The following is a 27,135-nucleotide window of genomic DNA, read 5'->3' as shown; positions in this document are numbered from 1 at the left end:
GAGCTAGCTACAGGTATGAAACTATTGTCTTCTTATTAATAAATACCTTTTGTGTTTGTAAAGAAGTCTGTGGAAGTGCATCTTTAATTCTGGCGACGAGGATAAATTATCCTGACTGCCTCTGAACCAACACCCGTAAGTATCCTGTTTTAATCAAAGTCTGAAAAAAAATGTACGTGCTAGAATGCCTCTCTTTTGGTGAACAGACTTATTTTACCTCTCAATGGAGGACTGGATACAATACATCTAGCGTCTTGGTATTATTTCCAAGTTATCAAAATAGAGGAGAAGGTGAAACCAAAGCAATTCTCCTCAGTTTTTGTGGAACACAGACCTATAACCTTATTGCAACCTCAACCATCAGTCATACCCCAGAAATTCAAATTCAATTCGCGGATGAGAGCCCCACGTGAATCGATTGCGACTTACATTGCTAAACTGGAGTATTACGATTTTAGTGCCACCCTAAATGACATGCTACGGGATAGGTTAGTCTGTAGTGTGAACAACGACACTATTCAATGCAGATTGCATGCAGAGATGACATACATTTTGAATAAGCAACAGAAATAGCGCTGTCCATTGTCAGCGTTGAAATAAGTGCACGACGGATGCAGAGTGCACAAAATGCACCGTCAGCCAGTTAGAGGGGCTGATTTAGCACAGTGGGCTAAACAGCTGGCTTTTAAAGCAGACCCAGGCAGGCCAGCAGCATGGGTTCAATTCCCGTATCAGCCTCTCCGAACAGGCGCTGGAATGTGGCAACTAGGGGCTGTTCACAGTAACTTAATTTGAAGCCTACTTGTGACAATAAGCGATTTTCATTTTCATTTCATTAGAACAGGAACCTTCAGACGGCAAAACTACTGAAGCAGCCACAAAGCAGGAAATAGTTCCTGCACCAACAAAACAAAAAAGGTTCAGCATAGGCGATCAATTATTAGTGCTTGAAGTGGAATGTTGGCAATGTGGAGGTAATCATGGCGGGATTATCCGCAATCGGCGCGATGTCCGCCGACCGGCGCCAAAAACGGCGCGAATCAGTCCTGAATTCTCCGCATCCTGAGGGGCTGCAAGCCCTCACCTTGAGGGGCTAGGCCCGCGCTGGACTGATTTCCGCCCCGCCAGCTGGCGGGAAAGGCCTTTGGTGCCCCCCCAGCTGGCGCGGAAATGACTTTGCCGTGCGGCGCATGCGCGGGAGCATCAGCAGCCGCTCACGGCATCCCCACGCATGCACAGTGGAGGGGGTCTCTTCCGCCTCCTCCATAGTGGAGACCATGGCGAAGGCAGAAGGAAAAGTGTGCCCCAACGGCACAGGCCCGCCGCGGATCGGTGGGCCCCCATCGCGGGCCAGGCCACCATGGGGGCACCCCCCGGGGCCAGATCACCCCGCGCCCCCCCCAGGACCCCGGAGCCCGCCCGCGCCGCCTTGTCCCGCCGGTAAGAGAGGTGGTTTGATTCTCGCCGGCGGGACAGGCATTCCAGCAGCGGGACTTCGGCCCATCGCGGGCCGGAGAATCGCCGGGGGGGGGGCCCGCCAACCGGCGCGGCGTGATTCCCACCCCCCGCTGGAGGGACGGATTGTTCGTAAACTTATGGACCACTTGAGGAGTAGAGAGATGCTCCAGCATTCAGTGTTGTCATTGAGAGATGTTTTTGAACCCGTAAACACCAAAGTACCTGATCAACCTGTTATCAACGTAACTGATGTCTCTGTGGAAATAAATAGTGATGAATCACCTGTGCCAGAAGAGGTACCGATTATTGCAGTTCCTGTTAACGTCAATCCTTGTGGAAGCATCTCAGACAGCATTACAGCGCTCTACAAGAAACAGAAAAACCCCTCAAAGATTTGCTTTATAATTGACCAACTCATGAACATGGGGCGGGATTCTGTGATCCTGAGGCTAAGTGTTGACGCCGTCGGAAACGCCGTCACGTTTCTCGACGGCATCAACACAGCCTCAGGATCAGCAATTCTGGCCCCTACAGGGGGCCAGCACGGCACTGGAGCGGTTCACGCCGCTCCAGCTGCTGATCCCGGAGTCAACTGAGCCCCACGGGATCCGCGCATGCGCAGTAGCACCGGCGCCAACGCGTACCTGCGCAGTGGCTCCCTTCAACGTGCCGGCCCCGACGCAACATGGCGCAGGGCTACAGGGGCTGGCGCGGAAGAAAGGAGGCCCCCAGCCAGAGAGGCCGACCCGCCGTTTGGTGGGTCCCTGTCGCGGGCCAGGCCACATCGGAGGCTCCCCCCGGGGTCAGACCCCCCTCCCCCCCCCCCCCCCAGGCCGCCCCCTCGACCCTTCCACGCCGAGTTCCCGCTGGCTGAGAGCAGATGTGGATGGCGCCGGCGGGACTCGGGTTTTTTACGACGGCCGCTCGGCCCATCCCGGGCCGAGAATCGTCGGGCGGGCAACATAGAGCAGCCCCCGACCGCGCCGTGCCAACCATGCCAACGCCAATGGTGCCAATTTTCTGCTCCGTGGAGAATTGCATTCCAGCGTCGGGGAGGCGTGGCGTGATTTGTGGCGGTCACGGGAACTCTCCGGCCCGGCCCCGGGCTGAGAGAATCCGGCCCATAATGTTTTGTTAATATTTAGGACAGAGTGAATTTGTTATTGGAGATCATATTGGAGAACTTAAAGGGGGGGGGGGGGGAAATGTGTGATTGCCCCTTTAAGGACAACACAGCAGAGGAAGGGTCACATGGCCTGTGTAACCAATCGTGTGGAATCATCCTACAGTGAGAAAGTCTCTTAGACAAAGAAACATTTTGTGAGCTAGCTACACTAATGAGGCTGCTGTTTTCTGATTAATAAATACCTTTTGTGCTTCAAATGAACTCTGTGAAAGTACATCTTCACAAGTAGGCAGAGAGAGAGAGAGACACAGAGAGAGAAAGACAAAAAGAGAGAGGGGAGGCACAGAGAGACAGAGGGAAAGAGTGAGACAGAGAGAGAGAGCAAGAGAGAGGCACAGAGAGGGAGGCAGAGGCACAGATAGAATGGCACAGAGAGAGACACACACCGGTACAGAAAGAGAGAGGCAGAATGAGAGAGAGGGAGAGAAGCATAGAAAGAAGAACCGAGGGAAAGGGAGAGGCAGAGAAAGTAAGAGAGAAAGAGGCATGGAGAAAGACAAACAGAGAGAGAGAGAGAGAGAGAAAGGAGGCACCGAGAGAGAGATCAAGAGAGAGATCAATGTAGAAGAATGATTTGAAATGCAGCTTCAATACATACAGCCAACACTCAAATAATTGTTTCCTAGATATCTAGTGCTTCCTCAGAAAAAGCTTTATCTCTTTTTTTCCCCTGATGTTTTGAAGACATCGTCCAGTGGATTGCTGGCTGTCCAGCCCGTGTGACCTTCTCCTGAGCCAGGCAGATTGTTTGACAGTAGGACATGGATTGGGGTGAGGGGGTGAAAATGGAAAGGCTCACCTTGATCAACACAGAATAAAACTCGGAAGAAACTGAAACAACTGCAAAGGCATTCTGCCAAGGAGAAAGTTGAACTTTTGGTCTAATGAGCTGTTGGAGCTGGAGGTTTGCCAGGCCACGCAGTTCTGAAAATGTCCTCATTAAGAGCTTTCGAGAATGCTTAAATTCTTCCGTGCCCTTGAAGTGAAATGTCACGATGTTCACGTTTCCCATGACATAAAGAATTAAGTACAGTCGAAAGAATTGACGAAAAGAACCAATTCTTTAGGACATGGTGACCAATATATCATTGCCTTAAACGAATGAGAAAGAGGTACCAGCAAATGAGGGTAAGTCGGTGAGGAGTAGCTGAATATTTAATTGGTATGGTTGATGGCAGACTCATTATCCGTACTGGAAAAAGGATTGCAATCTGACCATTTAAAATACTTGCAAAGAAATACACAACAGTAACTGGTGAAAATGCAGAGTTATATTTCCTATCGCACACATATTGGGGGTGATTCTCCAAAATGTAGCCCAAGTGTCCGCGCCATCGTCAACGCCGTTGCGTTTCACGACGGCGCGAAACGGGCATGGGGACGACCGATTCTGGCCCCCACAAGGGGCCAGCATGGCGCTGGTTCACGCCGCTCAAGCCCCCTTTCCCAGCGCCAAATGGGCGCCGCGCCAAACCGCACATGCACAATGGGGCCGCGCCAGCCTGCGCATGCGTGGGGGACTTCTTCAGCGCGCCGGCCCCGACTCAACATGGTGTCGGAGTTCAGGGGCCGGTCGGGCAGGGAAGTAGGCCCGGGAGGGGGTGGAAGAGAACGGACCACCGATCAGTGGGCCCCGATCGCGGGCCAGATCCCATTAGAGGCCCCCCCCCCCCCCCCCCCCCGGGTGAAGGATCGCTTTTCCCTGCCCCACAGTCCGCCCTCGACTCTTCGCGCAGAGTTCCAGCCGGCAGCGACCAGGGGTGAACGGCGCCGGCGCGACTCTGTCGTATCCGCGCGGCCGCTCGGCTCATCCGGGCTGGAGAATCGGCGGCCCGGCCGATTCCAGCGGCCCACAGCTGGCGCCGCATCAAACGCGCCGGCGCAAATGCCACCGATTCTACCCACCTCGTAGAATCGCGCACCGGCGACGGGCATTGTGGTGCGGTTGAGGCGATTCTCCGGCCCGGCGCGGGGCTCGGAGAATCGCCCCCATTGTTCTTACTGTCCTATCATGATGGCAGATACTCGAGCGAAAGAATGAGAAAGTAAACTTTTTTAGTGCTTGCTGGTCACATGCAGCGATGCCAGACAGAGGGCGTGATTCTCCGAAATGAAGACTAAGTGTTCACTCCGTTGTGAACGCCGTTGCATTTCACGAGGACGCAAAACGGGCGTGGGGACTACCGATTCTGCCCCCCCCCCGCCCCGCAGTTGGGCCACGCCAACCCACGCATGCGCAGTTGGGCCATGCCAGCCCGCGCATGCACGGGGGACTTCATCAGCGCTCCGGCCCCGACTCAACACGGCGCAGGGGTTCTGGGGCCGGAAGCGGAACAAAGTAGGCCTGGGGGGTTGGAGGCCGGCCCGCTGATCGGTGAGCCCTGATCGCGGGCCAGACCCCATCGGAGGCCCCCCGGTGAAGGAGTGCCTTTCCCCGCCCTACAGGCCGCCCCACGACCCTTCGTGCAGAGTTCCCGCTGGCAGCGACCAGGGGTGAACGGCGCCGGTGGGACTCTGCTGTTTCCCCGCGGCCGCTCAGCCCATTTGGGCCGGAGAATCGGCGGCCCGGCCACGGACAGCGGCCCACGACCAGCGCCACGGCAAATGCGCCAGCGCAAACGCCATCAATTCTCCGCATCTGGCGCGATTGTGGCGATTCTCCGACCTGGCGTGGGGCTCGGAGAATCCCGCCCAGAGTCTCCATCATTTCATCTTCTGCCTAATCTCTGAATATCATCCTGCTCACAGGTGGGGGGTTTAATAAGAGCACAAGGCGCCCACACGGAGTGAAAATAAGAACAAAGTTTTATTTACACACGATATACACACTTCCCGGTAGACACCTACTGGCTTCCTGCTTGGTTGGTGTCTTACTGGCCGAGCTGATATACACTGGGTAATTGAGATACCCCGCCCCTAGCGGTGGAGCTCGTACTCTGCAAGGAACACAGGGAGGGCACACTCGAGGCCTTCCATGCTCGGTGGGCACCGCAGGGGTTGGACTGTTCCATCGACTCCAGTTTTCACATTTTGATTTAATGTTTTTAAGTTTCCGTTCCTTTTTCTGGGCTGTGCTCCGTTTGTCTTTTAGGAGCGACCCCTTTTAATTTATCCCTCAGTTAATTTCTGTTCTTCTATTTAGTCGATTGGGCCCTAAAATAAAACATGGGGAAGATGAGCATTTCCACCCCATAGGTCCTGTGCGGGATATTAAAGGAGGGGTTTCCATTTTAGTCAGTCCTTCCATTTCTAATCAGCGAGCCGCAGAGCTTATTGAGAGTTTTGTGCGGAGCGTCACAGACTCAGATGACCATAGTTGTCGGGAGGGTCAACAGCTTGAGCAGATTCAGTTCCGAGTTGTGGAGCTGCAATCCAGAGGGCAGACACCGTGAGACATCAGAGAGTGAGTCAGGGTACAGCGGGTGGAGGTGGGGAGAGTTACCAGGACATTTTGTTCCAGGAGGCAGGTTCCACCCATTACCCCAATTCAGTAAAGCTGAACTTAAGAGTTGGTAAGTAGTCCGGCTGGTATAAGAGGGGATCCGGGATGCAGTGATGGAGGAGCCGTGATCTTTAAATAGGTACAAGATACTTGCTGCCTGTGTAGATGAGTAAATTGAGTGTGGCATCGTGTTGAAGTATGCTATTCAAAGTGAGAGGGGAACGGAAACGTGATAGTGATAGGGGGAGTGTATAGTCGTGGGGGGTACAGGGGTAGACACTGTGCACCACAGCTGGGACCAACAGTTCTGAACATTATGCTGCCTGGCTGGTTGCAGGGTTAAAGGCATCACCTCATGAACCGGACAGGAACCTGGGAGCGGGAAGATCTAGTTGCTCTGGTCCATGTAGGAACCAATAATATAGGAGAACATTGTTCATTCTACCTGAGAGTGTTTAAGGAGTTCTGGCCCAAAGGACCTCAGAAGGTCATCATTTCTGGAACAGAAACTTATAGAATAAATTCACAGTAGCGTCCGAGAACAGTATGTTGTGGAACTAACTAGAGACAAAAATATTTTAGTACTGTTTAATGAGACAGGTTTCAGTAGCATTCTCTGTCATCTCAACCTATAATACCCCAGTCCCCAGTAAAACCATTATTCCTCTCTCTACTCTCTCCCACCTTTTGCCATTCACCTGGTCCAGCCCTCATCTCTGCTTCCTTCAATTCAAGGGAATGCAGGCTTGAAAGGATATGGTGGACAACTTGCCTAACCATTCATTGCCGGATCTGACTGGACCTCTTAAAGCACGAGTCGCGATTTCATCGGCTAAAACTGTTCACAATTCGAAATGATCCTGGAATGTAAAGATAACTCCCAGCTTCTTACCTCTGCTGTAAATGGTATTTTTAAATCGTTCTCTCCTTTACCCTCACCCCTAATAGATGCAAAGAGCTCATGGACTTCTTTGTCACTAATATTGAGACATTCGCATCAGCTGCCTGCGCTGAGTCCCCCCCTTCCGCTAGCACACCTGGCCAAACTCCCTTTACTATTCCGGCATGGCCTAGCCACAAACTCACATTTTTCTTCCTTTTCTCTTCGATCTCCGCTCTGACCTCGCATTCACACTAACTGTGGCTCACCCAACTTCACCTGCTGGCCCCCATCTTTTTTTTAAATTTACTGTCCCCAATTAATTTTTTCCAATTAAGGGGCAATTTAACGTGGCCAATCCGCCTAGCCTACTGCACATCTTTGGGCTGTGGGGGCGAAACCCACGCAAACACAGGAAGAATGCGCAAACTCCACACGAACAGTGACCCAGAGCCGGGATCGAACCTGGGACCTCGGCGCCATGAGGCTGCAATGCTAACCACTGTGCCACCGTGCTGCCCTTCTGGCCCCCATCTTAAGCCAATATTGTTTGTGGTTATCTCTGATCAGGTGTTGTTCCTCTTTCCTTTAAATGTGCTGTCATCGACCCTACCGCAAAAACCAAACCTTTGACCCCCGCCACCCTTCCAAAATAAATTCTGACCTCTCTTTCTTCTCCGAAGGCAAACTGAACGAATTGTCTGTTCCACAAATCCACCCCTATCTTTCCTGGCACGCCATGTTTGAAATCCTCCAATTAGGATTCCACCACTGCCAGGTTTCCAAAACGGCTCTCAACAAAACCACAAAGTGACACCTAAGTTCCTGTGACAAAGGTAAACTTTCTCTCCTCACCTTTCTCGACTTGTTTGCAGTCTTTGACATGGTTGACCGCACCATCCTCCTTCAACACCTCTCCTCTATTTCCAACTGGTGCGAACTCCTCTCGCATGATTCCATTCTCATCTATCGACTCACAGCCAGAGAATCACTTCCCTTGCTGCTCCCGCACCGTTACGTCTGGAGTCCCCCAAGGATCTATCTTTGGCCCTCTCCTCTCACCCAGGTGCTGCTCCTTGGCAACATCATCGGAAGTGACAGTGTTGGTTTTCATACGTATGCTAACGATACCCAGCCATACCTCAGCACCACCTCCTCTCTCAACTCCTCCATTGTTGTTACATTATCAGACTGCTTACCCAACATCCAGTCCTAGATGACAAATAAATATTGGGAAAATTGAAGACATTGGCCGTGATTTTCCAGCCCCCCCCACAGCGGGATTCCCAGTAGCGGAGGCAGCGCGTCCGGTGAGCCATAGAAAACTCCATGACCTTTGGCGGGACTGGAAGATTCTGCCGCCAGCCAAATGCGGGGCACCTCCACCACCAGAAAGCGTGCCGGCCATTACCTTCACTTCCGCTTCAAACTCTGTCCCCTTTCTGACTCAATTTCTCTCTCGAACAACAGCCTGAGCTTAAGCCAATCTGCTCACAATCTTGGTGTCACATTTGATCCCTAGGATGAGAACTTTCCATGATGCCATCAGTATTTCCACATAGGTAACGTCACCCGACCTTGCCCTGCCAAGGTTCATCTGCTGCGGAAACCCTCATCCATGTCTTTGTTAGCTCTAGACATGACTATTCCAACGCACCCCTGGTTGGTCTCCCACATTCTACCCTCCATAAACTTGAGGTCATCCAAAATCCTATTGCCATGACCTGTTCTCCTATCACTCCTATGCTCACTGATCTACGTTGGCTCCCTGTCGAGCAAAATCTTAATTTTAAAAATTCTATCCTTTTTTAAAAATTCCATCATGCTCTTAATTTTCCCCATCTCCGTAATTTTCTTCAACCCCACAGCCCTCCAAGATACCTGTGTTCCTCTAATTCTTCTTGAGCATTCCCAATGATAATTGTTCCAGCATTGGTGGTCATGCCTTCAGTAGCCTTGGCCCTAGTCTTAGAATTCTCTCTTACATCTCTCTGCCTTAGTTTTCCTCCTTTAAGACTCTCCTTAAAACCGGGAACTGGCTATTGAGTTGGATGATCAGCCATGATCATAATGAATGGTGGAGCATACGCAGTGGGCCGAATGGCCTTCTACTGCTCCAAGTTTCTATGTTACCTCTGTGATCAAACCTTTGGTCAACTGATCAAATATCACATAAGAGCATAAGACATAGGAGCGGAAGTAAGGGCATTCGGCCCATCGAGTCCACTCCACCATTCAATCATGGCTGATTTCAACTCCATTTACCCGCTCTCTCTCCATAGCCCTTAAGTCCTCGACATGTGGCTTGGCACCATAATTTGCTTTATAAAGCTTTATTATGTTAATATATATATAAATATATGGTGCTGTTGTTGTAATAAAAGTCCCTCTGAGGAAAAAGCAATCAAAATGCAACTGCATTCTAGACGGAGTTTGAGAGTGATGTACTGCAGTCCAAAACAACAATCTTGAAGTTAAACAACACCAGTTACATAGCTAGGAGGGGAGAGCTGACTAAGGTTGACTAAGCTAAAGGTATGGCAGTAAATAAGCAGAAGGAAAGATTTAAAGAAATAATTCAAAATAGTCAACAGAAAAATACATTTATTCATTAAACACAAGCGGGCAAGATCTATCTGTGACATCCATGGCTTGGGAAGTTAAGGATAATGCTAGATCAAAAGAGAGTGTTTACAATATTGTGAAGAATTGGGGGAGTCTTAGAAACTAACAAGGGGAAAAATAGAATGGGAATAAACTAACCAGGAATATAAAAACAGAGCGTAACTATTTAAAAAGGAGGAGAGTAGCTAAAGTAAATGTTGGTCCCATAGAGGCCAACACAAAAGTAATCATGAGGGATGAAGAAATGGCAAAAATGTTGAACAAATATTTGTGTCTTTCTTCGCTGTAGAAGACATAATTATATGGCAAAAGTAGAGGGTAACCAATGGGCTAATAAGAGTGAAGAACTGAAGGTAATTAATATCAAGATGTCCAGATGGGCTTGTGTACAAGGAACACAAGGTTAGCAAGCAGGTGCAGCAAGAAATGAGGACGGCAAATGGCATGCTGGCCTTTTGTTTGCAAGGTATTGGAGGAAGAAGGAAGTCTTGCTAAAAATGGAAAGGACGCAATCACAGTGGGAATACTGTGCTCAGTTTTGGTTTCCATATCTAAGGAAGGATTTACTTGCTGCCTCGGAGGCAGCACAGCGAAGGCTGCTGAGATCAGAGGGCTGACATGATGAAACCTTGAATAAATTTGGCCTATATCTCCTAAGTTTAGAAGAATGAAGGGTGTTTTCATTGAAACGTACAAGTTTATGAACAGGCTTAACAGGGTGAACTCAGGAGAGGTTGGCTGAAATTTTCCAGACCTCCTCCCTGTCCCTGAGCCCCCCCCCCCCCCCCCCCCATTCTTTGATCCTTTAGCCCCACGAGCTAACTCCTTCTGGAAAACATATCATGTTTTGGCTTCAACTGCTTCCTGTGGTAGCAAATTCCACAGGCCCACCACTCTCTGGGTGAAGAAATCTTTCTTCATCTCAGTCCTATATGGTTTACCACCATACCGTTAGACTGTGACCCCTAGGTTTGGACTCCGCCGCCGCTGGGAACATCCTTCTTGCATCTACCCTGCCTCGTCCTGATGGAACTTTCGGTGAGACTTCTATGAGATTCCCCCAAGTTTCACAAGGGCACATAATTTAGCCAAACAGGTTGGAAGCCTTTACCATCAGTATCCACGTCTTCAGACTGCAACATGCGTGTAATAAGGACATGTTGCCACAGCAACTGAAGCTACCTTGGGCAGAATTTTCCCATAATTTGTCAGAGCAACAGGTATGCATCTCTCCAGGTGCACAACCGGGTTTTCAGACCAGAGTTTTTGACACTCTTAAAACAAAATCAGAGGATGTGGTTTACGCCGTCACTGTGTCGGGGCAGGGCCTGATAGAGCCAGCGATGCCATCTTTAAAGGGCCCCCGATCAACAGAAAGTTTAAACCATCATTCACCTCCCACCCCCACCACAAAGGTATCGCGTGCTCTCCCCCCCTCTCCCACCCACTCTCCACCCCATCCTCTACCACTTTGGACAGTCATTGGGGGCTCATGGGAACATGTAGCGGGGGACTCGTTAATTATTTTAACATCCATTTGAATGTAGTACAATGAGGTTCTCGCCCATGTGGGCGGGAACCTCATTGCGTCATTGGTGAGGGGTGTGGAAAATCGGGAAATGCAATCTCTCCGATCATTTTGCCCCTGCATCACCGTTCTCATTTAAAAAAAAAAAAATTTAGTGTACCCAATTCATTTTTTCCAATTAAGGGACAATTTAGCGTGGGAAATCCACCTACCCTGCACATCTTTGGGCTATGGGGGCGAAACCCCGCAAACACGGGGAGAATGTGCAAACTCCACACGGACAGTGACCCAGAGCCGGGATCGAACCTGGGACCTCGGAGCCATGAGGCAGCAGTGCTAACCACTGCACCACTGTGCTGCCCCTTCACCGTTCTCATTGACGGCAAACACAGTGCAAAATTGTCCTCCAAGTGAACTGTGACACACCACCACCACGGGAAACTTGCAGGCATTTAGTTAAATTGGGAATTGGAACCTGGATTTTCATCAATTTAAAAAAGTTCACCTCCAAAAACGCCAATCAAATAAAACAACAGCAAAGCAAAAGGAGATTTGATTCCAAGATTGAACCTGTTGCTTGATGCTAAACGAACATGAACTTGCCCCCTTGGTTAGGCCTGCAACAAAATCTGTTGTGACCCCAAAATGTCCCAAAATGCCTCACAAAACATTCGGATGCAATGAAGTTCCACAAATTCTAGATCCCCAGTGGCCACATACAATCTATGAGAACCAAAATGCCATGGAAACACTGTAGAACCCAGTTGAAAAACACACACTAACCCTTGGTACCTGTTCATTGTGAAACACGCAGCAGCACTATATTTAGGATGGGTCAATATATCTGAACACAAGACTAAGTCACTTCAATCAATGCAACATTTTGTTCAAAGAGAAATAATCTGGGCAGCCCTGAGGGAATAAACTACCCATCTGGCTGTGGAATTAGTTGTACACACATGCATTTCACTCTCACTGTTGATTAAAATTGTTCATTTGAATGTCGGTGCAGCAAGGATACAGCAAATTCACTTCAAGAACCTTCCACAATTTTTTGCGTGGCTCCACTGAACTGATGTCTGACAGAACGATCCATAGCTTGCACTTGTCCTGAACTTCAATCAAAACAAAACACTGAATAATTCACAATCAAGATGACAATCTAACGAGACCGTGTAGCAAATAAAGAATCAGACCCAGTCTTTCCATCTATCATTTACAGTCTTCCCAGCAGTGGGCAATTTCACCATTCAGTGATGCGTCAACCAAACTTTGCATAGTTCCCTTGCTATTGGCAGGTTCTCCAAATAAAAGAAAAGGGAGGCAACGTTTGGAAATATGACAGCTATGCAAACCAATGGCATTTGTAGGTGCTGTAAGCTATAGTCAGATTCGATATCTCATGTCCTGACGCACTGGTCTCGTGTCGAGTTGGTTCTGTGTGCTGCAATCATGACAGTGCTTTGCATGTTGCAAGGCTAGACACACAATGCATTCACTCCCAAAACTTAACCCCTCCGTTATTCATTCCTCATTACAGCACTAGCAAAATAATTTTGCTCCACCTGAGCTTTAAAACTCTGAACCATTAGCTTAGCTCCATAGGTACCTTGAGTCCTCAGCTGATGGATCTAAACCCCATACTTAAGCTCATCATTTGAGTTCACACTTAATTGCCGTAATCAGGATGTTGGATGCACAACGTCTCAAACTAAAGATCCCAACTGTCAATTTGTGTGGACGTTAAAAACAATCTCAAGTTAGGACAGCATGGTGGTGCAGTGGTTAGCGCTCGAAGGCCTGGGTTCGATCCAGGCCCGGGTCACTGTCCGTATGGAGTTTGCACATTCGCCCCATGTCCACGTGGGTCTCGTGCCCACAACCCAAAGATGTGCAAGGTAGGTGGATTTGCCGTGCTAAAGTGCCCCTTAATTGGCAAAAAATGTTAAACGAACAATCTCACTAATTAAAAACAAAGGGCTAGTTCAACTGATGTCCATGTCATAAAATATTGCGCCAAGCCTCACTGCTTGACCTCTTGGATATGCAGCAAAAGACTTCTGTGACGCACAGAACTGTACTCCAGTACAAGACCCTGACTTCAGCGAGACAAAAAAACGATGGGGTGAATAAGAGCTTGTTTCACGTTTAATTCAAATCTCATCGAGATGGATCCTATCGGACTTAAGGAAACCGCACAAAATCAAAAGGGGAACAGAGACTTCAACAAGTGTTTTGACTAACATTCCTCCCTCAGCATCATATACTCTGGTTGTTCATTGCTTTATTTACTGCACAAATTGACTACCACATTTGCCAATGCAACAATATATCTTAAAAATTACTGGATTGGTTAAAAAGTATGTGACATCTTGAAAATATGATCATTTGTCATATAAGTGGAAGTTCTTTCAGTAGCATTGATGTAGAAGAGCAAGATGCTGTTCAACAAGCCCCTTCAATCTCTTCAGGCGGCAGTCAGTGGTTCCCGGCAAGAAGCTGAAAATAGGTGGGGATAATTGGTAAACCAGGCAATGAAAAATATATTAGACTGGAGGGCGAGGGTGGAGTAGATTTCAATAAGGATCACAATTTAAATCCCCACTGCTTTCATGAATACCAGCCAAATCAATACTGAAAGAAAGTGTAAAATGGTTAAATTTACCAGCAGAGAGAGAGAACAGCGCCCAATTTTGATTAATTATTTCACTGGTCAGACAAGTGATAATTAAACTTGACATTTGGTAACTGTGGAATACAAAGTATGCAGTGGATTGAACACAATTGGTACAGAGACACCAAGCAAGATACCAAGATGCTTTGATAGTCTTGCTCCATCTATGGAAGCATTGTAGGATCTACTGATTTCACCTCTCGTTCATAGGATTGTAGAAAAGTTACAGCACAGAAGGAGGCCAGTCGGCCCATCGTGTCCATGCCAGCCCAAGGACACCCAAGTGCCCTTTCTAATGAAAATTGCTTATTGTCACAAGTAGGCTTCAATGAAGTTACTGTGAAAAGCCTAGTCACCACATTCCGGCTCCTGTTCGGGGAGGCTGTTATGGGAATTGAACCATGCTGCTGGCCTGCCTTGGTCTGCTTTCAAAGCCAGCAATTTAGCCCTGTGCTAAACAGCCCCTACCTTCCTGCACTCAGTCCATTGCCCTGTAGCTTGAGCCCTTAAGGTGCAGATCCAGATACCTTAAGAGTTTAGGGTCTCTGCCTCCACCACCAACTCAGGCAGCAAATTCCAGACTCCCACTACTCTATGTTGGGATTTGGTCCCTAGCATGGATAGGTCAGGTTGCACATTCCTGTATCGATAAATGAGAGTTATCAATCCCCAAGTGGTCCAGAAGGGCTGAGGATCCCTAGAATGCTTCATTTCGCAAAAGGAGCTATTACAGAGGATATAAAGGACACCCAACCCAACCAATCCCTATTATGTTTATCCTGCCCTTGACTCCCCTCCAATCTTTTCCCATCTAAATCTACTATTGTAACCACCTATCTAACTGCCCCCTTAATCTTTTAAAATTATTTCACAAGAACTACTGGCTAAGCCAGCATCTGGACTATTCCTGAAGTAGCAAGTTCCACATTCTCACCATTCTTTGGGTGAAGATGTTTCTCCTGAACTCGCTGTTGGTTTTCTTGGTGACTACCTTATTCAAGACAATCAGGCAGAGTCAACATGGTTTTGTGGAAGGGAAATTATGTGTAACCAATTTATTGCAGTTCTTTGAAGGAGTCACATGGATAAAGGGGAATCAGTGTTTGTACTGTACTTAGATTTCCAGAAGGCATTTGCTAAGGTGTCACATCAAAGGGTATTATCTGAAATCTAATTCCCACCTAAGTGCACAGTAAGAAGTCTTACAACACCAGGTTAAAGTCCAACAGGTTTGTTTTGAATCAATAGTGTGAATTGTCTCAAGGCAGGACAGTTGGTAGGATTTCACATGCCCAGGCCAGATGTCCATTCATCCATTGTCGCAGCGTCTGCATGGTCTCGCCAATGTACCATGCCTCGGGACATCCTTTCCTGCAGCGTGTGATGTAGACAACATTGGCCGAGTCGCACGGACATCATGCAACAATCGCCAAGCAGGAATGTTCCCTTCCAGTCGGGGAACGCTTCAGCAGTCAAGGGCATTCAACCTCTGATCTTTGGGTAAGCATTCTCCAAGGTGGCCTTCAGGATGCGCGACAATGCAGAATCGTCGAGCAGAAACTGATAGCCAAGTTCCGCACGCATGAGTTTGGCCTCAACCGGAACCTTAGATTTATGTCGCATTACATTCACCCCCCACCATCTGGCCTGGGCTTGCAAAATCCTACCAACTGTCCTGGCTTGAGATAATTCACACCTCTTTAACCTGTCATTATCCCCCTCTCCAGTCGCATTGTCTGGACCTGTAAAGACTTAATTACCTGAAAAGACTTGCATTCAAAGTATCATCTTGCATCATTTAATTTGTCTATATATGTGTTTGAGGAACCTACCTCTTCATTTATCTGAGTAAGGAGCTGCGCTCCGAAAGCTAGTGATTCGAAACAAACCTGTTGGACTTCAACCTGGTGTGTTGAGACTTCTTACTGTGCCCACCCCAGTCCAACGCTGGCATCTCCACATCATGGCTCCTAAGTGCATGTGTGTGGTCACTAATTAAGAACAAAGGTCTGATTTCCGGTTGCGGCTATGCGGAGCTAAGCCGCACGATTCGGCAGCTCCCGCTATCACGGACGTTTGGGCTATTTAGAGGAGCTCCAACGGGAATTTTTTTGACGACGATCCGTAGGGAAGGGAAGAGCAAGGTCCCCCTTCACCTTTTATGGACCGGACCAGAAGTGAAACGGGCAAAAAAACGGCATTGGAGCAGCGGGAGAAGCGAGGGGAAAAAAATCAAAATGGCGGCGGCCGGGGACAAAGCGGAATGGGGGCCGGAGCTGCAGGAGTTCATCAAGCGCTGCTTCGAGGAGCTGCGGAAGGAGATGCTGGCACCTATGTTGTCAGCGATCGAAGGACGAGGGATGACCCAGAAGGCCCACGAGGTAAAGATCCAGGAGGTGCAGGAGAAAGTCAGTGAGAATGAGGACGAGATCTTAGGCCTGGTGGTGAGAGTGGAGGAGCACAAGGCGCTGCACAAGAGGTGGGCGGGAAGACTCGAAGACATGGAGAACAGGTCGAGGAGAAAGAACCTGCGGATCCTGGGTCTCCCTGAAGGAGTGGAGGGGGCCGATGCCGGGGCATATGCGAGCACGATGCTCGAGGCGATGATGGGCGGGAAAGCCCTTCGAGGCCTCTGGAGCTGGATGGGGCACACCGGGTGCTGGCGAGGAGGCCCAAGGCTAATGAGCCTCCAAGGGCGATTGTGGTGAGGTTTCACCATTTCACGGACAGAGAGAGGGTCTTGAAATGGGCCAAGAAGGAGCGGAGCAGCAGATGGGACAATGCAGGATCGAATATACCCGGACTGGAGTACGGAGGTTGCAAAGAGGAGAGCGGGTTTCAACCGGGCCAAGGCAGTGTTGCACCGGAAAGGAGTGAGATTTGGAATGCTGCAGCCAGCGCGATTGTGGGTCACATACAAGGATCAGCACCATTATTTTGAAACACCTGAAGAGGCGTGGACCTTCATACAAACCGAAAAGTTGGACTCAAACTGAGGGTTTGTGAGGGTGGGGGGGATATTTGATGTCTGATGGTTGTTGTATATAGGGTGTTAAGCACGCGCAGGAAATGTTACATGGGCTGGGGGAGAGAGAGGGATTGCGATGGGGGAAAAGAGACAAGGCCACGACAGGAGCTGCGCCAGAGGCGGCGGGGTAGGCTTAGGAAAGCGCGGGGGGTTTTCCCGCGCTAGGGAAGAAAGGCGGGAGGGGGAATGGAGGAACGCACACTGATTGGGAGATTCCCACACGGGGAGGTCAATGGGATGGCGGGGAAAGCCAGGGTCAGCAGGTGGCGGATCAGGTCAGGTTAAGAAAGGGGTGGGTAGGACAGGTATTCCATTCAGGGCTAGACGTGAAGAATAGAGGGGTGGCAATATTGGTGGGGAAGCGGGTGGCGTTTGAGGCCAAGAATATCGTAGTGGACAACGGAGGGCGATATGTGATGGTGAGCGGTAAGTTGCAGGGGACGTGGGTGGTATTGGTAAATGTATACGCCCCGAACTGGGATGATGCCGGATTCATGAAGCGCATGTTGGGGCGCATTCAGGACCTGGAGGTAGGAGGCCTGATAATGGGAGGAGACTTCAATACGGTGTTGGACTCAGCATTGGATCGCTCCAGATCGAGGACGGGAAAGAGGCCAGCGGCGGCCAAGGTGCTTAGGGGGTTTATGGATCAGATGGGGGGAGTGGACCCGTGGAGGTTTGCCAGGCCGCAGGCCAGGGAATTTTCTTTTTTCTCCCACGTCCACAAAGCCTACTCCCGGATAGATTTATTTGTTCTGGGCAGGGCGCTGATCCCGAAAGTGCAGGGAACGGAGTATTCGGCCATAGCCGTTTCAGATCACGCCCTCCACTGGGTAGAACTGGAGTTGGGAGAGGAGAGGGACCAACACCCGCTGTGGCGGTTGGATGTGGGACTGCTGGCAGATGAGGTGGTGTGTGGGAGGGTTAGGGAGTGCATCGAAAGGTACTTGGAGGTCAACGACAACGGGGAGGTACGGGTGGGGGTGGTATGGGAGGCGCTGAAGGCGGTGATCAGGGGAGAGGTAATCTCCATTAGGGCTCATAGGGAGAAGATAGAGGGCATGGAAAGGGAGAGGTTAGTGAGGGAGATTTTAAGAGTGGACAGGAGATACGCAGAGGCCCCGGAGGAGAGATTACTTGGGGAAAGGCGACGTCTCCAGACGGAGTTTGATCTGTTGACCACAGGGAAGGCAGAGGCACAGTGGAGGAAGGCGCAGGGGGCAGAGGCACAGTGGAGGAAGGCGGAGTGTGGGGAGAAGGCGAGTCGGATGCTGGCACACCAGCTCCGTAAGAGGATGGCAGCGAGGGAAATAGGGGGAGTCAAGGATGGAAGGGGAGCCACAGTGCGGAGTGCGACGAAAATAAATGAGGCATTCAAGGCCTTCTATGAGGAGCTGTACAGATCCCAGCCCCCAGCGGGGGAAGAGGGAATGAGACGATTCCTAGACCAATTGAGATTCCCGAGGGTGGAGGAGCAAGAGGTGGCTGGTTTGGGGGCACCAATTGGGTTGGAGGAGCTGAGCAAGGGTTTGGGGAGTATGCAGGCAGGGAAGGCCCCGGGACCGGATGGGTTCCCGGTGGAGATCTACAGGAAGTACGCAGACCTGTTGGCCCCACTACTAGTGAGGACCTTTAATGAGGCAAGGGAGGAAGGGACCCTGCCCCCGACAATGTCGGAGGCGACGATTTCTTTGATCCTAAAGTGGGACAAGGACCCACTGCAATGTGGATCGTACAGGCCGAACTCGCACCTCAACGTGGATGCTAAGTTGCTGGCAAAAGTGCTGGCTACGAGAATTGAGGGCTGTGTCCCGGGGGTGATCCACGAGGATCAGACAGGATTTGTAAAGGATAGGCAACTAAACACCAATGTGCGGCGGCTCTTAAACGTGATAATGATGCCATCGGTGGAGGGAGAGGAGAGGCGGAGATAGTGGCAGCTATGGACGCGGAGAAGGCCTTTGACCGAGTAGAGTGGGAGTACCTCTGGGAAGTGCTGCGCAGGTTTGGGTTCGGGGGAGGGTCTATTAGTTGGGTTAAGCTCCTTTACAGAGCCCCGGTGTATAGACGAATCGGCGGAGGTCGGAGTATTTTCGGCTGTACCGTGGGACGAGGCAGGGGTGCCCCCTGTTGTTTGCATTGGCGATTGAACCCTTGGCCATATCATTGAGGGAGTCTAGGAAATGGAGGGGGGTGGTCCGAGGGGGAGAAGAGCATCGAGTGTCGCTTTATGCGGATGACCTGTTGCTGTATGTGGCGGATCCAGTGGAGGGGATAGTGGAGGTCATGCAGACTTTGAGGGGTTTGGGGATTTTTCGGGCTATAAGCTCAATGTAGGGAAGAGTGAGCTTTTTGTAGTACAGGCAGGGGACCAAGAAAGGGGGATAGGCGAGCTACCGCTGAGGAGGGCGGAGGGGAGCTTTCGGTACCTGGGGATCCAGATAGCCAGGAGTTGGGGGGGCCCTACATAAACTGAATCTGACGAAGTTGGTGGAGCAAATGGAGGAGGACTTCAAAAGATGGGACATGTTACCGCTCTCTCTAGCGGGTAGAGTGCAGTCGGTCAAAATGGTGGTCCTTCCGAGATTTCTTTTTGTGTTTCAGTGCCTTCCCATCGTGATCACCAAGGCCTTTTTCAAGAGAGTAGGTAGGAGTATTTTGGGGTTTGTGTGGGCGAATAAGACCCCGAGGGTAAGGAGAGGGTTCCTGGAACGCAGTAGGGACCGAGGAGGGTTGGCGCTGCCAAACCGAGGGAGCTACTACTCGGCAGCAAATGTGGCGATGATCCGTAAGTGGGTGATGGAGGGAGAAGGGGCGGCATGGGAGAGGTTGGAGATGGCGTCCTGTAAAGGAACGAGCCTGGGGGCGCTGGTGACGGCACCGCTGCCGCTCTCGCCGACAAGGTACACCACGAGCCCGGTGGTGGCGGCAACGCTAAAGATCTGGGGCCAGTGGAGACGGCACAGGGGTGCAATGGGAGCTTCGGTGTGGTCCCCGATCAGGGGTAACCACCGGTTTGTCCAGGGGAGGATGGACGGGGGGTTCCAGAGCTGGCATCGGGCGGGGATTAGAAGAATGGGGGACCTGTTCATTGATGGGATGTTTGCGAGCCTAGCGGCACTAGAGGAGAAGTTTGAGATACCCCCGGGAAATGCTTTTAGATACATGCAGGTGAGGGCGTTTGTGAGGCGGCAGGTGAGGGAATTCCCGTTGCTCCCGGCACAGGAAATTCAAGACAGGGTGATCTCGGGTGTATGGGTCGGGGAGGGCAAGGTGTCGGCAATACACCAGGAGATGAAAGAGGGGGAAGCGCTGGTAGAGGAGCTGAAGGGTAAATGGGAGGAGGAGCTGGGGGAGGAGATCGAGGAAGGTCTGTGGGCTGATGCCCTAGGTAGGGTTAATTCCTCCTCCTCGTGTGCCAGGCTCAGCCTGATACAATTTAAGGTGGTTCACAGAGCGCACTTGACAGGGGCGCGGTTGAGTAGGTTTTTTGGGGTAGAGGACAGATGTGGAAGGTGCTCAGAGAGTCCGGCGAACCATGTCCATATGTTTTGGTCATGCCCGGCACTGGAGGGGTTCTGGAGAGGAGTGGCGGGAGCAATATCTCAGGTGGTGAAAGTCCGGGTCAAGCCAAGCTGGGGGCTAGCAATATTTGGAGTAGTGGACGAGCCGGGAGTGCAGGAGGCGAAAGAGGCTGGCATTCTGGCCTTTGCATCCCTAGTAGCCCGGCGAAGGATCTTACTAATGTGGAAGGAGGCGAAGCCCCCCAGCGTGGAGGCCTGGATAAATGACATGGCTGGGTTCATTAAGCTGGAGAGGATAAAGTTTGCCTTGAGAGGGTCTGCGCAGGGGTTCTACGGGCGGTGGCAACCGTTCCTAGACTATCTCGCGGAGCGTTATAGGAAGGTCGGTCAGCAGCAGCAGCAACCCAGGGGGTGGGGGTATGGGGGGGCGGGGGGGGGGGGGGGGGGGGGGGGGGGGAGGGAATGTCCTGTGAAGGGAGGGGCAGGGAGGGAGGGGGGAAGGGTGGTTTGCCTAGGGGTTGTTTGAGCAAGAGAACACATGAAAGATTTGGGAAACTGGCATGTACGGGAGGGAGCCAGTGTACAAACCTCTGTAACATATCGTTTTACCATGTATACATCTTGCTATGTGTGTTTTCTTTCTATTTTGTTACAAGGGGGGGGGGTTTACTGTTTGTAAGGGTGAGAAATTGTGTTAAAAAACTTTAATAAACATATTTTTTTTTAAAAGAACAAAGGTCTAGTTCAACTGATGTCCATGTCATAAAACATTGCGCCAAGCCTCACTGCTTGACCTCTTGGATATGCAGCAAAAGACTTCTATGACGCACAGAACTGTACTCCAGTACAAGACCCTGGGCGCGATTCTCCACTCCTACGCCGGTTGGGAGAATCGCCTGGGCCGCCGAAATTTCCGGGGACGCCGGTCCGACGCCCTCCCGCGATTCTCCTGAGCGGCGGGAACGGGCCAGTCGAGTTTCGTGGGCCGCAGGCCGGAGAATCGCCGGAGATACCCAAAATGGCGATTCTCCGGCACCCCCGCGATTCTGAAGCCTGGATGGGCCAAGCGGCCAGGCCAAAACGGCGGGTTCCCCCGAGCGCCGTCCACACCTGGTCGCTGCAGTCGTGGGCGGTGCGTGAACGCTGGGGAGGCGGCCTGTGGGGGGACGAGGGGGCATTCTGCACAAGGCTTCACCTTGAATGTGGGGTGGCCCGCGATCGGTGCCCACCGATCGTCGGGTCGTCCTCTCTGAAGGAGGACCTCCTTCCTTCCGCGGCCCCGCAAGATCCGTCCCCCATCTTCTTGCGGGGCGGATTTGGACAGGACGGCAACCACGCATGCGCGGGTTGGCGCCGGCCGCGTCACCTATTCGGTGCCACTTTTACGCGGACGAAAAGGCCCATTGTCAGGGCCTGAATCGGTCGGGACCGGGGCCGTTCCGCGCCATCGTGAACCTCGACGGCGTTCACGACGGCGCGGCCACTTCAGCGTGGGAGTGGAGAATCGTGCCCCCTGACTTCAGCGGGACAAAAAAACAATGGGGCGAATAAGAGCTTGTTTCACGTTTAATTCAAATCTCATCGAGATGGATCCTATCGGACTTAAGGAAACCGCACAAAATCAAAAAAATACAACTGGCCCTTTGCTTTTCGGAAGGCTCCTGCTGAAGGCGGGAAATAACACTAATCAAAATCCCAATAGCTGGATATGGTACAAGTAGCATACTTCTGATAAATCAACAGAAAGTACAAATCTGAAAGCTTTTTGAAGGCATTCACTGAGAGATGCAGATCTCCGGTCAATAATTTACCACACGGAATCTTTATATACTTTAAAAAATATTTTCCTGAACCATTTTCAAATCTGAGCAGTAAATTACAACTCGCGACGGAATGCTGACGGAGTTCACATTTTCGATAAGCATCATAAACCCAGTGTATTCAATTAGAGTGTGATACTAATAAGGACAAGGTTTTATGCCAGTCACACTTCAATTGGGATAAGCCTGCCTGTGTCTGTTACAGTAACATGCATTCAGAGACATCCAGTAACCTCCCCAGAGTGCTTCCTCAGCTGTGTAATGTGAATGAGAACTCTTTACCTTCCTTATACCTGGTTTTCCACTTAAATAAGTCAATTAAAACGACACAGCTGTTTGGAAGTTGCAAAGCCGAGACTATAAAATGCCTAGATGAAGTATCTTTTGGCAGTAATTAAAAGACCTGATAAAAGTTTGCAAAGAAAAATCAATTCACTTGGTACTTCAGCTTCTAAAAAGTCCCCATTTTAATTTCCAGTTAGCATAATAAGCACAAACTGGCATGTCTAGATGATGGTACAATTTGTAGCACAGTGGTTAGCGCAGTTGTTTCACAGCGCCAGGGATCCGGGTTCGATTCCCGGCTTGGGTCACTGTCTGTGCGGAGTCTGCACATTCTTTCCGTGTCTGGGTGGGTTTCCTCCGGGTGCTCCGGTTTCCTCCCACAGGTCCCGATAGATGTGCTTGTTAGGTGAATTGGACATTCTGAATTATCCCTCAGTGTACCCGAACGGGCGCCAGAGTGTGGCGACTAGGGGCTTTTCACAGTAACTTTATTGCAGTCTTAATGTGACACTAATAAAGACTATTATTATTATTTGGTTGTACATTTTCAAACACCGTCCCTAAAATAAGACTCACTCACAAGTTACTTGGGTCCTCGGGGGGGCGTGAGGCGATCTGGCCCCGGGGGGTGCCCCCACGGTGGCCTGGCCCGCGATCAGGGCCCACCGATCCGCGGGCGGGCCTGTGCTGTGGGGGCACTCTATTCCTACGCGCCGGCCGTGTAAGCCTCCGCGATGGCCGCCGCGTAGGTGAACCCCCCCGCGCATGCGGGGGAATGACGTCAGCAGCCGCTAATGCTCCTGCGCATGCGCGGACCCACGTGGACCCGCACCGGCTGGCGGAGACCCTTCAGCCCCGGCTGGCACGCGCCAAAGGCCTTCTATGCCGGCCGGCGGGGCGCAAACCACTCTGGTGCCGGCCTAGCCCCTGAAGGTGCGGCCCAACGCCGGAGTGGTTCCCGCCACTCCACGGCACCGTTTCTTCCCGCCCCGCCGATTCCTGGAGAATCCCGCCCCTGATTTCAGGGCCATGGCAGATTAGAAAGAAAGAAAGATTGGCATTCGTGTAACATCTTTTGCACCCACAGATGTCCGAAAGCACAGCTAATTCAGCACTTCTTGAATGTGAACACTGTTATATTGTAAGAAAGGCAGCAACCAAATTACACACAGCAAGATCCCACAGGCAGCAATGTGATAAGCACCAGACAATTGGCTTTTCTGAAATGCTGATTGAGATATACATATGCCATGTCTATCCAATACCCCAATCAAGACAATCAGAGCCACGATCGGGGCCCACCGATCCGCGGGCAGGCCTGTGCCGTGGGGGCACTCTTTTCCTTCCTACAAGTGGAAACATCCTCTCCACGTCCACTCTATCCAGGCCTCGCAGTATCCTGTAAGTTTCAATAAGATCCCCCCTCATCCTCCTAAACTCCAATGAGTACAGACCCAGAGTCCTCAACCGTTCCTCATACGACAAACTGTTCATTCCAGGGATCATTCTTGTGAACCTCCTCTGGACACTTTCCAAGGCCAGCACATCCTTCCTTAGATATGGGGCCCAAATATGCTCACAATCATGCCTGATATTTTTCTCATCCCCATTCTCCTCATAACATTTAAGAAGTATTTAGATATGCATTTGGGATGCCAAGGCATACAAGGCTATGGGTCAAGTTCTGGATAATGGGATTAGAATAGTTCAGTGGTTGTATCTGACCAGCACAGATGCAATGGGCCAAAGGCCTTTTCTGCGCTGTGGACCTCTATGACTCTGTAAGTGGAAAGTTACTACGATCCATTGGCCATGAACTGTTAGGGTATTTGGGACTCTAAGGGTTAATGTGGGACTGGGGAAACAGTACCACCCACATTATGATGCAGAGAGAGAGTCACATGGGAGTGGTAGAGTGTAGTGGTGAGTCTTGTCAGCATGAAGCTAGCACTTAGTCAGTCTGGACTGTAACCTATATGGATGCATATAGTTATGTGTTACTAATAAACAGTTATTGTTCAACCTGGCTATCTTCTGGATTTCTCCATGAGGCAACATACGACCTTGCAACAGTGGGTGAGTGCAGGACTAAGTTGAACCAAGTGATCATGTTGAATGACAATACGCACTGAATCCATGTGGGCGGCATGGTGGTTAGCACTGCTGCCTCCCAGCACCAGGGACCAGGGTTCAGTTCCAGCCTTGGGTGACTGTGTGGATTTTGCACATTCTCCCTGCGCTTGCGTGGGTTTCCTCCGGGTGCTCCGGTTTCCTCCCACAGTCCAAAGATGTGCAGATTACGTGGATTGACCATGATCAATTGCCCCTTAAGGTCTAAAATTGTGTGGGTTAGGTTAAGGGATTATTGGGACAGGGCGAGGGAGTGGGTTTGGGTGGTGCTCTTTCAGAGGGTCAGTGCAGACATTTTTTCAATATAAATTTAGAGTACCCAATTATTTTTTCCAATTAAGGGGCAATTTAGTGTGGCCAATCCACCTACCCTGCACATCTTTGGGTTGTGGGGGCGAAACCCACGCAAACACGGGGAGAATGTGCAAACTCCACACGGACAGTGACCCGGGGCTGGCAATGCTAACCACTGTGCCACCGTGCTGCCCTCCAGTGCAGACTTAATGGGTCAAATAGCCTCCTATTTAAAAGATCATGGTGGTCCATTTGGACCCCCTCCACATACAAGTAACCACCACTGCAGCGATATGCCCCTGGTCACCCAGGCACCTACCAAATCATATCCTGGCACAAGTCAGTGCCATCAAGTGAAACACAAGATAAATATTCAACTAGCAAATCCTCAGCCTCCCTCCGACCTTGGCACACCAAGAAACTATGAGGCATTTAGATCCAGTCTACGTTATTTTATCATACGTTTGGCAGTTCTTTTCATTTGCTCGCAGTTTGAAATATGGAAATCATTATCTTTATAAATGAAAGCAGAGCGCAGCTTTATCTCTGCAATATTGTTTCTGAGTAGTTACACAAATCATTTACAAGATATTCTCCCAACACCTAAAATATAAGTTTACCTCATACCAGAGGATGCAAAATGCACAGTATTTTTAAACATCGATAAAGGGGGTGGGGTGGCAGTGTGTGTGTGTATGTGTGTATATGTGTGTGTGTATATGCAGGTGTGTGTTTTATACATGTGTGTGTGTATATATACGTGTGTGTATATACGTGTGTTTATGTGTGTGTTTATGTGTGTTTGTGTGTGTGTATGTGTATATGTGTGTATTTTTGTGTGTTTGTGTGTGCGTGTGTGTGTACGTACATGTATATGTGTATGTATATGTGTGTGTGTGAATGTATATGTGTGTGTGTATTTGTGTGTGTGTGTATCTGTGTGTGTGTATTTATGTGTGTGTGTATTTATTTGTGTGTGTGTATTTGTGTGTGTGTGTGTATCTGTGTGTGTATTTGTGTGTGTGTATTTGTGTGTGTATATCTGTGTGTGTGTGTGTATCTGTGTGTTTGTGTGTGCGTGTGTGTGTACGTACATGTATATGTGTATGTATATGTGTGTGTGTGAATGTATATGTGTGTGTTTATTTGTGTGTGTGTGTATCTGTGTGTGTGTATTTATGTGTGTGTGTGTGTGTGTATTTATTTGTGTGTGTGTATTTGTGTGTGTGTGTATCTGTGTGTGTATTTGTGTGTGTGTGTGTGTATTTGTGTGTGTGTATCTGTGTGTGTGTGTGAGGTGTTGTGGGTGGCAAGTTAAAAATGCAAAAATAATGATGGTTCTGCAAAAAAAAACAGCAGACTCTTATTTCATTAAAGTTGAATCTTTGAAAAGATAGAAGTAATTTACTAATTACTATTTACTAAATATTACTAATTGCGTTGGTGGATAATTGGTGTACCCCAATACACTACAAAATAAAAGCAGAAGCCCCGATTCACAAACACCTACGTCATCCTCATGTTTAGCTCCATCTCCCAATGACTAGAAGCACCATTGTAAGTGCCCAGGTCTGCACAATGGCTCTGAGTTACAAGGGGAGGGAAGCAGATAGTGTATGTTAGCTATTTTACCAGGCCAGAACTAAATTGGTCATTAGTACAAGTCCATTGAATCCTCAGACTGTTGGATTACATTGTACCAGTCACTAGTTTGCCCTGGATTTAGACTGTGTGCATGTTGGAGTCCCAAGGGGCCAATAGCCCAACAATCAGCAGCAGAATTCAAAAACACTATCACAAATTCCATCAGTTGGCTGAACAAAGTATTAAGTGGTTCAACTGAACAAAACAAATAAAGGATTCTTGCAATTTGCAGCTCTATAATAAAAGGAAATGCTGGTGACCCAGCAACGAATATTTACCAAATCTGCCACTGAACCAGACTCATAACACACGTTGCTCGCTGACTCACACTGGGTTCTGTTCAAGCAATGTCTTGAATTTAAAAATTACATCCTTATTTTCAAATCGCTCCATGATCTTGCTCCTCGTGTCAATAATCTCAAGCCCTACACCCCACAGATGTCTGTGCTCCTTGAACTCTGGCCTCTTGAGCATCCCTGGGGCGAGATTCTCCGAGCTCCCGCCGGGTCGGAGAATCGCCGGGGGCTGGCGTGAATCCCGCCCCCGCCGGTTGCCGAATTCTCCGGCACCTGAGATTCGGCTGGGGCGGGAATCGCGCCAGCCCCCGGAGATTCTCC

The 27,135-nt window shown here is 50.0% G+C and overlaps 1 protein-coding gene and 1 long non-coding RNA gene across 5 annotated transcripts in view; one reads left to right on the top strand and one right to left on the bottom strand.

The window, feature by feature from the left end:
• Positions 1 to 27,135, bottom strand: part of LOC140430841 (RNA-binding Raly-like protein) — a 2,211,286-nt gene that overhangs the window by 2,095,189 nt on the left and 88,962 nt on the right. The window contains exon 1 of one of the 4 annotated variants that reach the window (XM_072518570.1): positions 1,741 to 1,822. The exons of 2 other annotated variants lie outside the window; for them this stretch is intronic. The gene's annotated coding sequence lies outside the window, so the exon portion shown is untranslated. Of the gene's footprint in view, positions 1 to 1,740; positions 1,823 to 27,135 lie in introns of those variants that run through there. One more of the 4 variants, XM_072518574.1, reaches the window with a different exon arrangement.
• The window catches only part of LOC140430843 (uncharacterized), a 110,555-nt gene that overhangs the window by 51,536 nt on the left and 31,884 nt on the right, over positions 1 to 27,135 (top strand). The window lies entirely within an intron of this gene.

The sequence above is a fragment of the Scyliorhinus torazame genome, chromosome 10 (genome assembly GCF_047496885.1).
Source record: "Scyliorhinus torazame isolate Kashiwa2021f chromosome 10, sScyTor2.1, whole genome shotgun sequence".
Lineage (NCBI taxonomy): Eukaryota > Metazoa > Chordata > Chondrichthyes > Carcharhiniformes > Scyliorhinidae > Scyliorhinus > Scyliorhinus torazame.
The sequence above is the reverse complement of the archived record's forward strand: the minus strand, read 5'-3'. Positions and strand labels throughout refer to the sequence as shown.